Source organism: Acinonyx jubatus, chromosome A1 (assembly GCF_027475565.1).
Source record: "Acinonyx jubatus isolate Ajub_Pintada_27869175 chromosome A1, VMU_Ajub_asm_v1.0, whole genome shotgun sequence".
NCBI lineage: Eukaryota > Metazoa > Chordata > Mammalia > Carnivora > Felidae > Acinonyx > Acinonyx jubatus.
In genome coordinates this window covers 3795081-3814871 of record NC_069380.1, presented here as the reverse complement: position 1 = coordinate 3814871, position 19791 = coordinate 3795081, and the positions used below count along the sequence as shown (strand labels likewise).

At 45.3% G+C, this 19791-nt stretch overlaps 1 protein-coding gene across 4 annotated transcripts in view; it reads right to left on the bottom strand.

The window, feature by feature from the left end:
- The window catches only part of SGCG (sarcoglycan gamma), a 132305-nt gene that overhangs the window by 96298 nt on the left and 16216 nt on the right, over nt 1–19791 (bottom strand). Inside the window, exon 1 of one of the 4 annotated variants that reach the window (XM_027064537.2) lies at nt 7992–8150. The exons of the other annotated variants lie outside the window; for them this stretch is intronic. The gene's annotated coding sequence lies outside the window, so the exon portion shown is untranslated. Of the gene's footprint in view, nt 1–7991; nt 8151–19791 lie in introns of those variants that run through there. 4 annotated transcript variants of the gene reach the window in all.

Sequence of the window (19791 nt, the reverse complement as noted above, 5' to 3'; positions counted from 1 at the left end):
AGTTTCCTATCTTACGCAACATCCAAAAAATATTGCATCCACGTTCCCATATCGTTTGCCCCATACCCACAAGGGCAGGATTTTTTTATTCTGTTACGCTCTTGGCCAGTCCTGCTCCCTAGAACACTGCCAATATTTGATGAACAAATGGATGAAAATAACGCAGAGATCAATTCTCCATTAAATGCTCTTTATAAACTGCTGTTCTACTGGATTATATGACCAAAGAGTCCTACTTACAGAAGTAAAACAGTCACGAAAGAAATCATTTTCTAAAAATCCACGCAAAGGGCAAATAATCATAAAGGCAGCAAACCTGAGGACTACTGCATAGATACCGTGGTATCGGGTAGACCTTCTTCCCTCGTCACCGAGGAGCTCATTCTCTCGGTCGCCAGGAATACTCCCTGCTCACAGTGTGCACCTGAGGTCCTGGAACTGTCGTTGGCCAAAGAGAGCTACCCACCCCCCCACCCCCACCCCATCCAAAACGACGCCCCTCCCAGGGCAGCTAATGACAGGTCGCTCTGGTGGCACAAGGGCCTGGCCCTTGTTGTCTTCATTCATGTCTTCTTTGAAGGGTCAGTCTGGCTCCAGAGAGCACCCCCCCACCTCTCCTCTCTGCCCAGCTAGTCCGGTGGGATCACAGAGCCCTCTGTCTCCAGCTTCTTCCTCTGCCCATTCCTGCTTCCTCCACTCCCACAAAGCTGTTCCTCCTAGCAACCCTTCCTAATGAACATCCTCCATGCAAATCTCAGTCTCCTGTCGTTTGTTTGTTTCCTGGGGAAACGGGTGGCCTGGAGAAAGCAATGGATGACACCTGGTGAAAGGCAAGGGCCGGAACTTCCATGCTAGTTGTTGATGAGGACAGATGCAGACGGGCAGCCAGCAAGGGAGTTCTCTCCATTTGTGCAAGAAGACATATCAAGATGGATGGTCAGGGGGCTGAGGGCCCCTGGCCCCCACAAAGATCACAACTCTTTGCTCGGTTTCCAGACGTGGAAACCCTCGACTGAAGAGAGGCCAGGTCCCCAGAAGGAGACACCTGTGACACTGGAGCAAGTGCACAGTGCGAGGACTCATCCAGCCCTGCTCCAGCAGAACCAGAGGCCGTGTGACTGGGCTGTGGTACAACGAGCAAAGGGCAACCCTGTGGAAGAATCACAGTATAGTCCTCTAGCATTCTGGAGTAAGGTGGTGCCGTGTGCGGTAGGGAATTACATGCCATTTGTAAAACATTTCCCTAAGCGCTCCCGGGCTTTTGTGGACACAGGGCACCCGACCATGAGACATCTATCTGGCCACGTGGCCAGAATCTCCCATCACAACTTGAGTTTTGTTAGCCCTCCACCGAGGCATGAGGTCAGAGGCCAGCAGTAATCTCCTGGACGTTAGAAGTGGCATACCAGGCACTGGGGCAGGCAGAGGGCACAAGAGGCTGCGTGCACAGGTGACTCATGGTTCCGTCACCCACCACCTCTGCCTCATCTCAGTCCTCTGGCCACAGAGGGGTGTCCCTTACGACCAGCCTGTAGAGGAAGAAAATGGCCAAACCTGGCTTCAGGGTGGGTTGGCTCAGTATGTTGGTGCAAGCCACAAACGTCTTCTGTGGACCATGGCCCCGTCAAGGTGCTGAGAGGAAATCTTCCCAAAGCACAAAGCTTCAGGCAGTTCATCTGCACATCCACTTTTGGTGGAAGCAGAGACAAGCTGAGGTTGGAATACAGACAGTCTCACTGACAGGAGTGAATGGCTTGGCTGTTTCATCAGGACCTGGAAGGGGGACGACAACGAGATGAGGGAAAGAGCCTGAGGGTGGACCTGTGGGGGCACAAGGGCAAAGACCTTCGCTTCACACACTAACATCCTCCCGAGTGTCCGCTGTGGAGGAGGCACCAAACGGCCAGAATGACTCAGCCAGTTGACAGCAGCCAGCTCATCATCACCCACCCCGTGCTCCCACAGCGGGTTCATTAACACAGTGGCCACAGTGGCTGCGATGGAGGCCACGTGTGGGCCCAACGAGGATGCCCTCTCGTCAAGGCTGATCTAGCTACTGCCACTACTGAATGTCTAAACTGCCAACAACAGACACCCATGCTGAGGCTGGACACAGCCCAACACGTCCAAGCAGCCACTCAATGGCAAGACAATTGTATCACTCTGACTGGAACACACGGGACGGGTATGGGCTTTTCTCTTCCGCCTGCATGGCCTTGGCCACCATGACTCTCTGAGGACCTACAGATGTTGGATCCACTGGTGTGGGACGCCCTGTGACACTGCAGTGAATCAAATGATCCACTTCATAACAAAGGGCACCGTGGCACTTGACTATCGGCCTACTGTTCTCAACACCCATGGCATGTCCCAGAGCTGCCGGCTTGAGAACGGGATGGGACAGCCTTTTGAGGTTGCTGTTGAGGCCCCAGTGTGGAGATTCCTTGTGAGGGTGGGTGATGCCTCAGGATGCAGTCTGTACCGGCCATTTGAACCACCACGTGGCACCGTATCCCGTCCTCAATGGGTAGAACGCATGGCCTGGGAACCAAGGGTGAGAGTAGGAGTGGTCATTCTTACCATCACTTTTAATGACCTGGATGGGAAATCTGGGCCTCCCATCCCCACGACTATGGGCTCTGTGGATCTAGAAGTCTGTTCCCCGGTGGGAAATGCTTCCACCAGGGAGTGCAGCACGAGTCCCATTAATGTGCATGCTACCATCCATTCACTTGAGCCCCTCGCACCAAGACAGCAGTTAGAAGGAAAGGATGTGCCATTCCTGGCTGGGAAGAATGTCTGTCACCCAGAAGGCCTGGAAGGGCATTTCTCGGTATCCTGTGACCGTGCGGATGGCAAATGGACACGTGTTCACGCAAAGGCTGATCCATAAGGGCATGGTGACCAACGGCTCAGACCCCTCAGAGGTAAACGTCAGGGTCATCACCCGGGTTGGCTACCTAGACCAGCAAAGGTATTAGGTGGGAATGAACGGGTGGCCAGGGGTGGTGGATGGGAGGGAGACACGATGAGTGTCGGTTGCCTTCTGGAGACTGACAGCAGCCACGGAGCCTGTAGTTCATCCCGCTGATGTTCCTTCAGTGGCTTCCTCAGGGAAAGAGACTGACTAGAACCCTGTGGGGGGCAGGGGGCGATCTCCAAATTAGGTACGTGGAGTAATCCGCACGATGCGAGGGGTGAACAGCAGTGGCGTATTACCCTGGTCAGTCTTCAGAACCCAGGCCTCACTCTTCCAGTTGCCACGAGTGACACCTGAGGATGAGAATGGCTTCGATGGCACTGAGCTGCCCCACCTACCATATGTCCCACGTCCACTGTTTGATCACAGCAGGGGGGCAAAAGCCCAGGCCCCTCCCTCAATCTGAGGACAACTAGGAGGGCCATCCCGGCTCTGACGCGTCTACATCGCTATTCAACCCTCCTGCCCAACTGGGCTGCCTTCGGTCGCGTGCAGGTGTTTTCCCTCCAATAAACCGGCAGGCAAGTCTCCAGCTCAGGGTGGTTCCTGGGGACAGTGGTCTGAACAACGGCTGTTGGAAACATCGGGATTTTAACAAGCGATCGATCAGTCAGACACATCGATGGATTTCTCAGTAGCACACGGCTCCACCTTGTCTATCTCAGGTCGGATTCTCCGGAACCTGAGGTGAGGACGCTCCTACAAATGATTCATGAAGGGAATGTTCTCTAAGAGGCATATATGTCAGGCGATGAGAACAGCTGGTCAGGGCAGGAGAAGCCAGACACAAAGATGTGTCTAGTGACACATGGGTACCTAGAGAACTGTCCTAACCGTCACTGGCGGTTCAGTGGCCAGTTCATGTACCAGACCGGTGAGGGGGACCTGAGCCCGCCCTAGCACCATTCATCCCGTATAGACATGACCCTGACGTTTGACATTATTTACAAAGGAAGACAGAGTTTAGAATGTTCCTCGAGTGACACAGGGAGACTGCATTTAACCAGGGAATAAAGAAGCCTGTCATCTATGTCATAAAGTCCTTGGAGTTTCCTAACCGAACTGAAATTTTCAGGCAAAGCAACTATATAACCCCTTCCCCTCAAAACCTCAATTTGCCTAGTCCCTAAAAATAGCATTGAACTAAATGCTAACTCTGAGAAATACCCAAAGTTAAGGACCAATTTTAAGAAAAGAAAAGTTATTTAAATGTATCAACCAAGCTGAGCTTCTTTTTAGTTACAAGTCTCCATGTGAAAGATTTAGGGCAAAAAGAAATTCTTGAGGTAGGCATAATTAAGGTTCTTATCAAATGTAGTGTATATGCAATTTTCTGATTGCTTTGACAGTTCATTAACAAGTTTCAGGAACTTCAAGGTCACGATTCACTTCTATCTTTATAGACACCTTTTCTTCAGGATTGAAATGTGAGGATTTAAAGCGATTTTCAACTGCTGCAAAGAATACACATTCAAATGCATTCCGGTAGGGGGACAGCATACCTCTATGTTTCACCAAGATTAACATTCTAGAATGTTTCATATAAAATTTTCATTAAGATCTAAAATGTTTTATGAAGGGAAAATGTTCATAGGAAACCCAGTCAGTTGAGTTTTGTTTTTTTTGTTTTGTTTTTGTTTTTCCTGAAGGCAACAGGGATTTCCAGTAAGTTAGTGAGAATACCAGAGAGGGTTTTCTGTTTGTGTTCTGGAATGTGCATTTCCTCCTCAGCAGCCCAGACTGCGTGTGGAGAGCATTCCTTAGTCTAGCACCTTCTATATGGGGCTCAAGGTGCCTTCCTAGGGGATCCAGGAGAAGCAGGTTAGAAATCCTGATCACTCACCATTCTGAGGCTCCTCCCTGACCTCCTGGTCACTGAGACTAAGAGGTTCTGTGTTTCCTCATTATTGACAGTGACTGTGGAGACAAGGAGGGGTGGGGTCAGGAGGGGGGAGGAGTACGACTACTGTTCACGAGGAAGTCAGACACTGTCTAACTGTTTTGTATCAACTGCATTTGGCACTCATTATAACCTCAGGAGGTAGATACTGCAATTTTATTCCTATTCTTACAAATGAGGAAACTGAGGCTGAGGGTAATTAAGCAAGCCGCACAAACAAGGCCCCACGGCGGGAGAGTGGCCCTCTGACTTCACAGCCTGAGCTTGTAATGATTGCCTCTTCATGCATAGTGTGCTTTTCAGGGGTGTTCTACACGTAAGACTAACTGAGAACGTTCAGAAGAGAACTGAAATAGTCACGAAGGTGAGGCAAGCTTTCACGGCATCCATCTCAACAGCAATGACCTCTTCCTGCTGGCTCTCCCTTTGTTCCCCAGTCCTCAGCCTTGGACTTTCTAGAACTCCTCTCCTCTCCCTCCCCCTTGCCCCCAACCCATCCTGCACGGCAACCAGAGGGAGCATCCCAAAGAAGAATCCGGTCTCTGTGGCTTTTCTGTGGCAAATGCTTAAATGGCGCCCCACTGCTTCCGGAGGAAGCGCGGACCCCTTTGGGGGCAAGCGAACCCTCCTGCAACCCCAGCTCGGTTTTCATCGGCAGAAGGCTGCGCACCAGTCAGACGCACGCCCAGCACTCTTCAATATTTCGAGGGGTTCTGAGAGAAGTCTTGAGACTTCTGCAGATCTACAAATTGCTAAGAATACTCCTGTTGCCAGTTTTTCATACGTTTCTCTAGGGCAAAATCACATATAAAATTGAGTGAAGTTGTGCCCTGAAAATGGCAAGTCCCGTGGGCGAGGAATTCAACAACACTCGTGGGGCCGTCACGGAAATATCTGGCCTCGTAGTGGGTCCGGAAGCACACAGAGCTAGGCAGATGCTGTTGAGGATGAGAAGAGGAGGAGGGAAGGCTGGAGGGGTAGAGGCAGGTTCTGAGGAGTAGGAAAGTAGCAGAATCCTGCTCTGACTGGAGTTTTTCCCCCTCCCACTAGGAACCCCTGGGGGGGTGGTGCTTAGCAGGCGGGCTGGGCTCATTTGAGAAGAAACAAGGGTCTACGAGAAGCCAAGTAAAAGGGGGAGCAAAGGGAGAACCAGAGGTCCTACAAAATACACCAAGTTCAACAGTAGGGCCACTCATCATTTACAGTTATTACTGGATTTTCATACTCGACAGCAATACGACTAGAAGGTGAGTATTTTGAAGGACAACATGGAACCATTTTATTTTCAGCATTTTAACTGTGTAGGGGAGGAAATATTTTTCCTTCCACCCTTGAAGGTCTTCCAGGTGGTGTAAGAATAAAGGGGGAAAAAAACAAATCAAACAAAACCAAGCCAAAGGCTCACCACATGCACGTGGAGGCCCAGTAACGAAGTTGAGGCTTGAGGACAAGATGGGGTGGGTGGCTTTTATACCTTTTGAAGAAATTGGCCATAAGTCGGTGAGGAATTGACAAAGAAAACTTGGCTTTGGGAGCTCCCATTTGTAAAGAAAATTTTTTTTTTTTTACATTTATTTTTGAGACAGAGGGAGAGAGAGAGCATGAGTGGAGGAGAGCACGAGAAAGGGGGAGACACAGGGTCCCAAGCAGGCTCCAGGCTGTCAGCACAGAGCCCAGTGCGGGGCTCGAACTCACGGGCCACGAGACCATGACCTGAGCCAAAGTCGGACGCCTTAACGGACTGAGCCACCCAGGCACCCCCCGTTCGTGAGGAATTCTAAGCAGAGTTTTGGCTGGGGGCGTAAATCAGTAAAAATTAACAAGAGTTGCTTGTATAGGCTTCTTGGCTCTAACTTTTCCACCTCAGGTGATGAGGATGTCTCTTTATCTCCTGCTACAGGGAGGGCGCCTTTCACAGGGGAGGCTGGAGACAGGTGTGGGAGGTGGGGCTCAGGGTGTTCTGCTGGCTGTTTCTTAACCGGCCTTTACATTTTGGGGTGGCCTGCCCTTGGCACCTGCCAGCGCGAGCTTACTGCCTCTTTTGGAAACCTGGATTTTTCAGTCTCAGGAATGGGACATTTACATATGCAGAAGTACTTTACTTTTCATTTGGCTTTGAAAGAAAATCTCAGGTCTAAGTTCTAGAACCTACAAAACTAACACCAACTTGAACCATTCGTCTTGAAACTCTGAGTGTGCCTCTTTGCACCTATTTCAGCAAAATGTTTCTGAGAAAATAAGTAAAAAGTAAACACAGGACGTTTCGTGCTAGTGAGTTACTCCATCCTGCTGGCCAGTCTTTCTGCCAGCTGAGTCCTGTTTTCCCTCCTCTTTCTCTGCGCCTTCCTTTCAACTTGCTTTCCAATCTGTCCTGTATCAACTCAGGAAACAGAGAAAGAGCTGACAAGTTTAGGAGGCCCGAGTGTTGGCACATGGTTACCTTTTACTTTATTTATATTTACTTTTTGACAAGTGTTTTGAACAACGTGTTGTTTTCCAGGTTTTAGGAGAGAAGTATTCTTTCCTGGTTTTGCTCCAAGAATATTTGGGAAGCCGAAGTTGGTATTCTTCTCTTGTTTTGCTGATTCCCCAGATTTATCTCACGACTTGAAATTTTGCTCTCATTAACTTTACTCTATTTTTTAACGTCTGTAACAGCGCTATGGACAAAAGGTAAAGCAAACGTAGTTCTACCACAAAAGCTGAAGGGCAGAATTAGAATCAGGCAATCTTAAAGATTATATTTTATCTAGATTAACTACAGTATACAATTTAATGTCCGATAAATACAGAAATGCTACCATGGAGTTCTACAGATTAAAAACATTAGAAACACAAATCGTGTGAAAAATACGTAGCGTGTTAGCAGTCAGAGTAACTTAAGAGTTGAAATGAGAAATGATACTAAATGTTATTGATACTTACATATAATCATTTCCAGAGAAAGCTATTCAACACTTTAAAAGGAACTTATTAAGTATTATGTCACCTATGAAGAAAAACAGTGGAGAAATCTTGTACCTACTCGGTTTTTAAGTTGTACATTGTAGCGATGTTTTAAAAAAATCCAAGTTGAAGGATACAAAATCCAAGGTAAAACTTGGGCCTTACCTTAGACGTCGCAGAAAGCACGGGGCGGGGGCAGTACCAGCTCCAGAGTTAGGCGGGGACTCAATGTTTCGAACTTTCCCCTTCCCTGCAGAATGAGTGAAGGGTTGAGGTTTCACCCACTGTGCCGGGAAGGCTCTCACGTGTTTTGGCCTTGTGTCATGTTTCATTCCCTCGTATTAGCAACAGGCGTGTCTAATTTTACTCAGTGACATAAACAGCTCATACCACACTTAAAATTGTTTGGGCACCAATTCTGGGACACAGCTCTAAGTGGGCCAAAAAAAAGAAAAGAAAATTCTTATAAAACCAACATTTAAATCTTGAATCACGATGGCCTTATGTAATGATAACTTTCTAAAATAAACTTTACCTTAAATGAATAGCAGAAAAGCAGACTGGTTTCCAGGAGAAGCTAATGTTGACAGAATCTCATAGAAATCATTTCAAATTAACAGGCAGCATTTACAACTTAGGACTTTATTAGTATTAAGTGTAAACTATTCTCATTCAAATGAAATGCATATTAGAATAGTCACTCCTTAAAGATCAGTTTCTTTAAGTCTCTTTTTAAGTGAAAAATTTTAATGTTTGAGAAGAAAACCTCGAGGAATTACCATCCTAATAAAGAGAAGGCAAATACATTCCATATGTTAAAATTATGACCGTTCTTTACTAATAAACTAAACTTATGTTTGACAAAGTATGCGAATGTAACAGTGAAATCTTGATGTTTTATCTTTATTGAAAAAGAAAAAGATCATTAAACTTTTATAAGAGGTAAAGAAAATAAATATCGAGCTTTTTAATAATCTTTTATTTTGCCCTATTTTTGTACAGCCTGGTGAGCTGCCTGAATTACCATGGACTAAACTGTATGTTTGAAATTTGGATTTTAGCACGAAAACTTGAAAAGAAGTGGTGTAATTATAATCCATATGCTTAATATTTATTTTCTTTTCTTCTCAGGAGACCTCTTCTCTTATTCTATTTATTCCTAACCCTAACGTCTTTTGACATTTGATGCTTCTTATACTGACAGCTGCAGGCCTTAAATTAAGAGCTGATACAGCTTCAACTAATCTCACACTTATTTATAAGACTTTAAAAAATCTTTCATGAGCTCTCTGCCCATTACTGTTTTCCCTATCACGGCAATTTAGTTGGACATAAAATTATAGCACAACTATCAATTCCTAATAAAAACATAGAACACTTAACAATGATGACATAAGATGTATTTTTGTACCAGTATGTGTCTAAAGAGTCAAAATTGGCAACTCCTAACTCAGTATTCTGGTTGAAATGTCACACGTCGAAAGGTTACGCATCGAGGGGCCTTTTCATCGATCAGTAAATCGGTTTTATAACGATGAACTTTTCAATGTTTTGGGGACTGCTTTGTACAAATGTTAGCCACGCTGTGGACTCGATCTGCATTCACATCTAAAAATTCATTTAGTACTACCAACGTCTCTTTTCGGTCCTTCAGTAGGAAGGCTTAGAGGAAAAAAAACCTTTCATTTTATAGAATAGTTGAAATTATTAAAACACCTTCGAAGTCTTTAATGCAGGTCTGGCTTCACTCTGTAACTCACAAATACACATCTCCTATGTTTTCAGTGGAATCCTAACACTTTAAAGCTGTAAGAGACCTTAAAGGAAACCAGGTCTAACATTCCACTGGATGTTAGGTTATGGAGCTCAGGCTTACGGAGCTGGCTTGGCCATAGCACGGCACAGAGATGGAATCTTACCTACAGAGAGAACAAACCGGTGGTCAACAGAGGGGAGAGGGTCGGGGTGGGTGCAGGGGATTAAGAAGTACAAAGTGCCAGTCCTACATAAATCATGGAGATGGAAAGTTCAGCATAGGGAATGTAGTCAGTAATATTGCAATGATGTCATTTGGTGCCAGACGGTGACTACGCCCATCTTGGCGGGCAGCGTGTAATGTCCAGAATTGTTGAATCACTACACACCGAAAAGTAACGTAGCATTGTGTGTCCACTACACTTCAATTAAAAAAAAAAAAAAGAAGTCCTTAGGCTCTCGTGTTAAGAGGGTCTTACATAACTCTAGGATCTCTCTGGGATTCTTTTTTTTTTAATTTTTTTTAATGTTTATTTATTTTTGAGAGAGAGAGAGAGAGGAAAAGCATGAGCAGGGGACGGGCAGAGAGAGGGAGACACAGAACAAGAAGCAGGCTCCAGGCTCCGAGCTGTCAGCACAGAGCCAGACGCGGGGCTCGAACTCACGGACCATGAGATCATGACCTGAGCCGAAGCCAGACGCTCAACCGACTGAGCCACCCAGGCGCCCCTCTCTGGGATTCTTAAGAGGGTCTTCCATAAGTCTAGAATCTCTCTGGCATTCTTAAGAGGGTCTTCCATAACTCTAGAATCTCTCTGGGATTCTTAAGAGGGTATTCCATAACTCTAGGATCCTTCTGGGCTTCACCCGCATCCTCCCTCCTGTTGTCAGTTAGCAATCCGGCCCTCCTACCTTGCTTCTGCCTGGGGGCAGACAGTCCTGCTGCTGGCCGTGTAGCTTAAGATACTGGGTTGGGGAGACCACTTTTAGATCTAGCGAAAAGTAGGAGTTTCTGGTGGAGATATGGTTCATTTTGGACTACTCATTTTTGGTTTTGATATGAAGTGAGCTGTAGGTTGGCCCGAGGAGGATCAAGACACAGGGTGCGGGGGTATGGGATCATTCAAAGTGTGAAAAGAATAGAGCAGTCGTGAGGAGCAGGGAAGTCAATTCACTTGTGAAATATACTAGATCGGTGCAGGGCCCAGCCGGACTCGATCACTACCCACTGGTCCCATTTTTGACAGTTCCTGTGACTTTGGACACTGACTGTAGACATGAGCGCCCATGACTAAATCCCCTCAAACCACCTCAACTTGCCTCCGCAACGAAACTCATCTCCCCAAACCCGTTCTTTTGTCCATCCGTCCTTTCTCAGTGTATGACTCCATCCTCCCCAAAGTCATGGACGACCCATAAAGGAACATCCCTCACCAACCAGCCCGCCGGTCACTAAGCCCCAGGATCGCCTGCTCTGCCTGCTCTCTCGTCTCCAGATCCCCGTCTGATGGGGGGCGGGGGGTCACATCAGGACTCGCCGGGTGCTGCTGCCTGCTTCCAGGTCCTGCCACGTTCCACTTTACTCTCCTGGAACTGCCAGAGAGACGCCAGGAACAGGTAATTCTCTCCACAGCACTCCCCAGCCTAAAGCCCTTCAGGGAGCCTCGAGGGTGCGGTACCCTGTACTCCACGGGGCACACACACCTTCACCGTTGGGCCGCGCGTCTGCCTCTCCTGCCCTGCCCTCGGGTACCTGGCCAAGCCTCTGACTAGAGTCACCTCCCGTCCTTTTCTGCAGGAAAACGAATGACTGTCTAACCTTTAAAAGTCTGTTCACGTCACTATCAGCTTTCTAGATGTGTTTATAAACTTAGAGTTCTTTGTATTCACGTTGCCATCATTGGTTTATATACGTGTTCTCCCTACTAGACCATGAACTCCTTGCTGAGCACTTCATAAAGTGAGCCCTCAGTCAACTGGCCTCTGAACAGTGACACCAAACTTAAGTGTTTTTTACGATACCAATTCCACAGTGCACAATTAAAAAAAAAAAAAAAAAAGAGCTAACATATGATCAGCATGACATTCTAAGACTTTTCCAGAAGAGGTCAGTATAACAGTAATAAAGATATTAGCTTTCAGGGCAAATGACAGTGAAACCAAATTAAATTATTTTGTAAGAGATAGACTTTCAAGCATTAAAAAATGCCACATCAGTTCTCTGCCCCTCCAATCGAAGCCACACTTCCTCAGGAGAGATGGCCACAGACTTTTGCACTAGCAAAATGGAGTGAGATGATTCTGCACACAAATGAAAACTCTCGATGAATTTAAATCTGGAATGTAATTAACATCATCACCTGGATGCTTCTCACCCAAATTCTCTGGTTATTTTTAAATAGGGATCATCCATGTGTGCACATCTGAGAAAGATAATTCGTATTCTCTTTTGGAGTTGCTGTGTCAATAAAAAATTAAATTGATCGCTAGACTACCACATGTAGGCGTTTTGTGGCTTCTTATGGTACTTTGGGAGAGTTGGGGAGTCACTCTTTAGTATAAAGAGCTAATTCAGTGTTGTCAGGGATGATGGGAAAGAAAAATGTGGGATCCTGGAAAAATAAGAGGTGAGAAAGACAAAAAAAGGAAACTCACATTTCAGAAGAGAAACATGGCCTATCTGAGATTTCAAAAGTTACCTGCTGGTAATCACTTCACTGGGTCATCGTATGTTTAAAGTCTTATTCCATGGACACAGGACTTTGCCTAAATTGACAGGGAACAGGTTCCACAACTCCGTTAGGTGCAGACTCGAGCGGTGACTCGGTGAGTCACTCACTCGAGCGGTGAGTCGGGCAGCAAACGGAAATGTGGCGTGCACATAGCAGAATCACAGGAAATGCACGAGGAGTAATGACCAAAGCCGAACTTGCACACGCGAAGGGGAAATCTATCAGAAGGGCTTGTAATGGAAACCTCAGTGTCTCCCGCTTCCCCTGCCCCATCCACACTTCCATCGGTCAGAGGTCACCGCTTAGATCTTCCTTCTCCTACCTACCTCTGACCTTCAAGTACCCTTACAAGGCTCTAGCTGGGTTTATGAACTTTTGACCTAGTCTATTACTTCATGTACATTATCACCCGGGAGCCCTTGTCTCCTTTTTCCTATGTGCTTTTATCATGAGTTCGTTTCTTCTGCGGTCACCTCTGCAATTTCAAACAATCGACTTAAACATTCACTTCCTGTTCCATAATGACCGTGTATCCGTTGGTCCTGCTGCCTGATGGAGGGCATTAGCATTCTGAATGTCCCAGCCCCTTGCCCACAGTGCCTTCCACTCTTGTCTCCAAACTTCTGTCCTTCCCTTTATTTTTGTGCATGCTCACAATGGTCATATTCACCTTCTACACTGAAACTAATCTTCTGGGGCACCCGGGTGGTTCAGTCGGTTGAGCGTCCGACTTCGGCTCAGGTCATGATCTCACGGTTTGAGCTCAAGTCCCGCGTGGGGGTCTGTGCTGACAGCTCAGAGCCTGGGGCCTGCTTCGGATTCTGTGTCTCCCTCCCTCCCTCCCTCCCTCTCTCTCTCTTCCCCTTCCCCTGCTTGCACTCTGTCTCTCTCACTCTCTCAAAAATAAATAAACGTTGAAAAAAAATTTTTAAAAAGAAACTAATCTTCTGCATCTCCTGTGATTTGATCAAGTTGATTTAAAAATTAATGCAATACACCGTGTTCACATTTTACAACTAGCTACCCGACCGTCCAACCATGCTCCTTTCAGAGATAAGCACCTGTGCCCTTCAATGCTTCTATTATCAGTTTGAATGATCCACTTTTGAAATATTTCTCCAAATATTTTAATTGCCTTGTACGGACACTGTGTCTTTCCCAGAGAGCTTTTGTGGTTGGGGGCTTCTGAATGCCATCTTTCCATCTTTATTGTTGTTGTACAAGAAGTTTTGCTAAATTTGCCGTCCTCAGCCTATCTCCTACTTGTCTCTCACTTTTTATTCCTTTAACCTATTATTTGGAATCAATGTCACTTTTCTTCTTGAAGGAAAAAAAATGTTCCTTTCTAGTTTAAGTAGCTTGTACCATGGTTTTCTTGCAGGACTCACCTCCACCTCCTCCCTTTCTGATGGTCTTTGTGTTTCTTTTATTCTCTACTTCTGCCCCATCGTCAGACTTCTGGCGAATTTCTGATAATAAAACCCGTTGTATACGATCGCGTTTTTCTTCAACATCCTTGTATGCCAGACTCTCCCTCATCCTGTGCCAGTCCAAGGGGCTGAGCTGGCCTCCTGCACAGTGGTCGTGTTCCTCACCGCGCTCCTAAGCTGCGTGAACAGTTCCCTGAATCAGCTCTCAGGTCCTCTCCTCATTTACCCCCTTGCTTTGGTGGGATGTCCCCTCAAATGAGCATTCGGAAAGGGTTTGGGGGAAGTAGATTATCCGAGCCCTTTTATGTTGGGAAATGTATCAATTCTGCTCCCAAACTGGTTAATACTTTCATTTAGCATAAAATTCTAGACTAAAATAATTTCAGACTAAACTTTGAAGTCCTGGCTCCATTGACATCTGTCCTTAAGAGTTCCCGCAGAGAAATGTAATTCTAGTCATTGGCATTTCTAGTTTATTTTGAGTAAGGTACGTTACTATTTAAAGGTAGCTGTGTGCATCTTTTGTTGGTAAAATTAATATTCTCCCTAGTTTATTTCCTGTTATGTTCCTCTGGTATTTCACATATCTGAATACATCAAAGAGAAGGTAGCGTCCATTTATAAAATGTAAGTGTATTTGTTCTTACTGAAAAGTAATGATTGAGTAAGACACTCAAGTTATATTTCATGAATATTCTTAAAATCTGCTCTGATCAGAAATTTCTGACCAAGAACTAGAGAGTAAATGATGGTAGGATTTATGAAAAGGAAGATACGTGATATAAAATAAACTGGAGGGAAAGAAAAACAATTGAAAAAATATTGGAAATCTGCATTTGGAGGCAAAGTTAAGATCTGTTCCCAGGGCCATGGAAAGCATGTCAGGCATTGAAATTTGTGAGAATAGCCACTTACAAAAAAGAACACTTATTCCTTCCATGAGGACGTTTCTCCTAGTGTAATAGTTCTTCTGGATTCTCTCTATAATTGCACTCATTTCTTCCCAGGGTAAGTGGTTTAATTCTTCTCCCTGATGAGTTACAATAAGAAAGGGGGTCTGTATGGTGCAATCCCTCCCTCGTCAGGGACCTTCATGCCTGCAGGGAGTACAGTTTCAGGCTGTAAGTTTCAACTGTAACCTTCCCGGGGGCGGGGGGCAAGGGGTGGGGGGGACCTGTGATCATCCAGAGCTAAGAGGTGGGTGAGTCTTTGCTGGGAATGCAACGTTAGCAAGCCCATGGTCGCTGCACATCTAGAATATGTTCTCCGACAGCTCTCTTTGCAACAAAAATGACATTTAGACCTTCATTTGCCTCATCTCAATTGGTTCAGAACTCGGGCAGTAAACACAGAAGGGAGTTTTCTCAATCTTCTCAAACTAAAAACAAACAAACAATCAGCATCTAACAACCACACATCTCTGCTAAGGATCTACTTTTATAGCAGGGGCTATTCTGTATTAGCACCTAATCTAACTCTTCTCTTTCAACTTCTTCTTTTTGCCTGGCTGGTGCCCTCTTGGATACCTCTGTGGTCCTCACAGAATTCAGGGCAGACCAATGTGTCACTGCTCATTTACCTCCCTATATCCTGTTATTCCTTTATTTGATCCTAAGTTTGATGGCAGGGACTGAGTCTTGACCCCTGTATTTCCTGAGCCTCTACGTACTCAGTAAATATCTGCTAAATGAATGCATCTAGTAAGTGAACCACAATTCCTACGCTTATATAGCTTTCTTTCCAGCTTAGAGGGCAGACCGCTAAACACTCAATAAATAATGTGGTTCGCCTAACAGTTTAGGTAGGTAGCGCAGGCTACGGAGACATACAAAGGAAAAGGTAATTCTTTCTGGAAGAGACCTAGTGGCAGTGCGTTCTCCAACAGCAGAAATCATCATTACCTCGGCCGGCCGAAATTTCTAATGCTTGTGCATGTTTCAAACGCATTCAATAAGTTGACATAATAGCGTGTGAACATAATTTGTAAAAATATGAGAGTCAACACATATGGACATATGTGCCTGTCACTGACCTAAGTGCTAAGTTTTCTATTGATTCACGAGTGGGTTTGGAGAGCACTAACCAAAACCTTCAAAAAGTTACTGTTACAGTATTGATGACTTTCGTTGAACCCCCTAACGCCTCCAAAATCAGGTTCAGATACCTGATAGCCTCTATGGCTTGACAGCTTGGCTGATCTCCTATATTCTGTAGTCTGATTATGATTCACACTACACAGCGTTAATGTAAAAATCTTCCTTACTTATTCTTTCCCTAGAAATAACGTAAACCAATGGCCCCAAATTCCAGGCTTTCGGATCAAGTGAGTTTTAAATTCAGCTTTTTCACAAGTAATAGCTTGTGTTAGGTAACTCAGTTACCTTCTTTAATGGTTTGTTTTCTGCCATTAATGTTGGGGATAATATTAGCTCCTTAATTATTTAAAATAATTAAATGAGGCAATGCACAAAAGGCTCTTGGCACATAGTAAAACACATATGAAGCTATGGTAGCTATTATTACAACTCTTTCTCAATGCCGTGAGTGAATTCTTCAAAACGAAATAAAATATGTGAATCGCAGATTATGACAAATTCAGCCTTTATAGCAAAGGTATTTTGGTTTACTTACTAGTATACCTAACATGATAAAAAGCATTTAGACTTGATTTGACTTGATGTTGTGCCTACTCATTAGCTCAGCCAGTAACGAACCTTCACAGGCAGTCCACACAACAGCAAACCAAATTATTATTTTTTCTTACAGTTTATCAAACCAAATTATTATTTTTCCTTACCGTTTAGCTTTCTGATATCCAAATCCACAGCATTTGTCAACAACTTGCCTTGATACGGTACGTACAGTCGAACAGTCTTGGCAGACACACGGGGATACTTTATAGTCTGAAAACTAAAGATGCTGGTAATCCCACGCAGCTGCACTTGACTTGCTCCTGACCGTTGTCCTGCTCAGGTCATGCTGAGAGGCCCTGTGCTCCTGACCTCCTACCTTCATCCTATCTACTGAAAAGTCTTCAAGATCCTGTTATTTCAAAAACCCTTTTTCCACTGAAAATGTGTAGCTGGACACTAGAGGGATCTTGACAACAGAAATGCTGTGTTGTGAGGTCATGGGAGTGCCAGCACGATTATGTTGCTGGGGCCCGGGAGAAAAGACAGTGGTGAAGAGAATGACACCGAGAGATGAGATGGAGAGGTGAAGTTGACTATCGGATCCCTTGTGTTTAATGTTTATTTATTCTTGAGAGAGAGAGAGAGAGAGAGAGAGACAGAGTGCGAGCAGGGGAGGGGCAGAGAGAGAGGGAGACACAGAATCCGAAGTGGGCTCCAGGCTCCGAGTGGTCGGCACAGAGCCCGACATGGGGCTCGAACCCACGAACCGTGAGATCATGACCTGAGCTGAAGTTGGATGCTTAACCAACTGAGCCACCCAGGAGCCCTGGATCCTTTGTGTTTGAAGACTTATTATAGGCATGGCCATTTCAGTCATCATGTTGCAAACTCAGCGTATTTTAATCGTCCCTCCCACTTCTCTGCAACCCTTCTCTTCTGTTCTCCCCCTTAGCTTAATGGCATTGCCATTGGCCAGTTGGTCACACTGGAAATCATCGATAGCTTAATGTAAATTATTTCAACTACTGTGTGTATTTGTTCCTCAATTAGCAAATGCTCTTTTGCTAATTTTTAACTGGAGAAGGAAGACTGCAATGAAAGGGGAAAAAATGAAGGACGTTGGCCTAAGCACATCCCATGCGTGACCCAGTCTGGTTGTTTACCATGAAAGAAAAAAAGCTGTTTGATATCCAGCATCAGATTCAGTATAATCTTTTTAAGTTTATTTGTTTTTTAAGATTTCTTTTGAGAGAGAGAGAGCAGCAGCAGGGGAGGGGCAGAGAGAGAGGAAGAGGGAGACAGAATCCCAAGCAGGCTCTGCGCCGTCAGCACAGAGCCCGACGCAGGGCTTGAACTTGCGAACTATGAGATCACGACCTGAGCCAAAGTCAAGAGTCTGATACTTAACTGACTGAGACACCCAGGCGCCCCAGATTGTATACAATTTCAGCAACAAGAAAACTTGGCATCTCCACAATAGCATGAAAGCTGGTTTCTCCAGCGAGGCACAAAAATCCCATTCGTTCACTAATATGCAAAAAGGAGACAAACACTTTTCTCATTTAAAAATGAGAAACTGAAAACTTGAAAATGGCAAACATTAACACGTTCATTCCAAGAAAACGTAGAAATACACGCTTTTTGTTCGTTTCTCAACATCCATTAACTCTACCACTGGTAATGACCGCTGGGTTTTCTTTTTGAGCAGCCACCCCTACCTTGCTTTTAGCCTATTCGTTCGGTCAAGTCACATCAATGCCATTCCCAGGTTCAGTGGCAGGTCATGTGACTCAGCCCGGGCTGAGCAGAGCAAGGCGCTCTCTTGGCCACAGAGATGCTTTCAGGATGAGTCCATCGAAGCCAACCAGCCTCAGTCAGAGCAGCCCCACGACTTTCGCTTCCGTGACTGACAAGACACACTTTGGTTTCTGCTGGACTTGAAGCTGACAGCGATTTGAGCCTGGCTTGTGAGCGGCCATGACCACCTGACAGCACGAGGGCTGGAGCTGGGCGACGAGAAAAATGCATGGTAACTTCAAGTCCACGAATCACGGCAGGCCTAAATCAGCTGCAGTCTCGTACTTTTTCGGTTGCGTCGGTCGGCACGTTGCCTTTTTTCATCGAAAACTATAGAGTTGGTATTTGATAATTTGCAACGTAGAAATCTAACCTAAGTTTTAGTGAAATCAGTGCAATAAAGAAGCTGGTGTGGGAGAAGGAAGGGACGACGGTGGCAAGAGTAAAACTTCAAAAAATGAAGAGAGGTGATGAACACAAATGTGAACTACTCCCTGCCATCAGCCGTGAAACAGAACTTGGGGGGTGCAGAACTCCATATCCTCTGTGGTGGCATACACAAACGATGGGACTATTCTGTGCTACCACGTGCTCTGGGGAGGTCAAGGATGAGGACCAAAAGACATCACGTGATTTGGCAAAAGAAGAATGGGAAAATCCAAGGTGGTAGTTCTAAATTTAAAAAAAGAAAACCATAGGCATAGTAACGATTCAAGAAACCCTCATGCAAAAGCTCTGAACTTTCCCACATACTATTATTTCATCAAAGCAAAGACTGATGATTTTAAGACCACGGATGTTTTTCAGCACTAAGGAAGTACCTCTGCAAATTAAACTATAACACTAATTATAATATGCATCGCAAGTAAGAGCTATCAAAATGTAAGAAATGGACATTTTAGATTTGGTAAAATATGATAACAGCACAACAGAGTGAATGGTAACAGCAGTTGTCTGTCATTTGGTGATTTATTTAAATAATATTCATCAAGGGTTGTCTCTGTCACACAAGAGTTGCTTTTGTCGATTTGTTTTTATGTCTGTCTGCTAGAATAAAGGAGATGTTCAGTTCTCATCTCAGTAATTATCTAAGAAAAGTAAAGCTTTTTTAGGTAGCTGCATGGAAATGCTTCCCATTGTATATGGTGGTTGTTAAATGGAATTCATGACTGAGTCTCTAAAACCATTTTTCTGGGATGCTGACTTGGTTTGTCTTGTACGAACCGGTTATACTTAAAGGCCACCAGGATCCTGCTGAGGCCACGTCTGCTGTTTTTGATCCAATGAGCACCACGTTGGTCCCAAACACTGTTCTAGACGCTAAGGACACCAGAGTGCACAGGACAAAGGAGGCCTTGCCTTCTTAGAGCTTATATTCTAGTTGAGAGGAAACAGTCAATAAATGTGAAAACAATGAACAAGAAGGTTTCTTACAGTGGCAAGTTTACTAAGAAAATAAATAAGGGGGCCCCTGGGTGGCTCAGTCCGTTGAGCGTCTGACTTTGGCTCAGGTCGTGATCTCACGGTTCGTGGGTTTGAGCCCCATGTCGGGCTCTGTGCTGACAGTTCAGAGCCTGGAGCCTGCTTCGGATTCGGCGTCTCCCCCTCTCTCTACCCC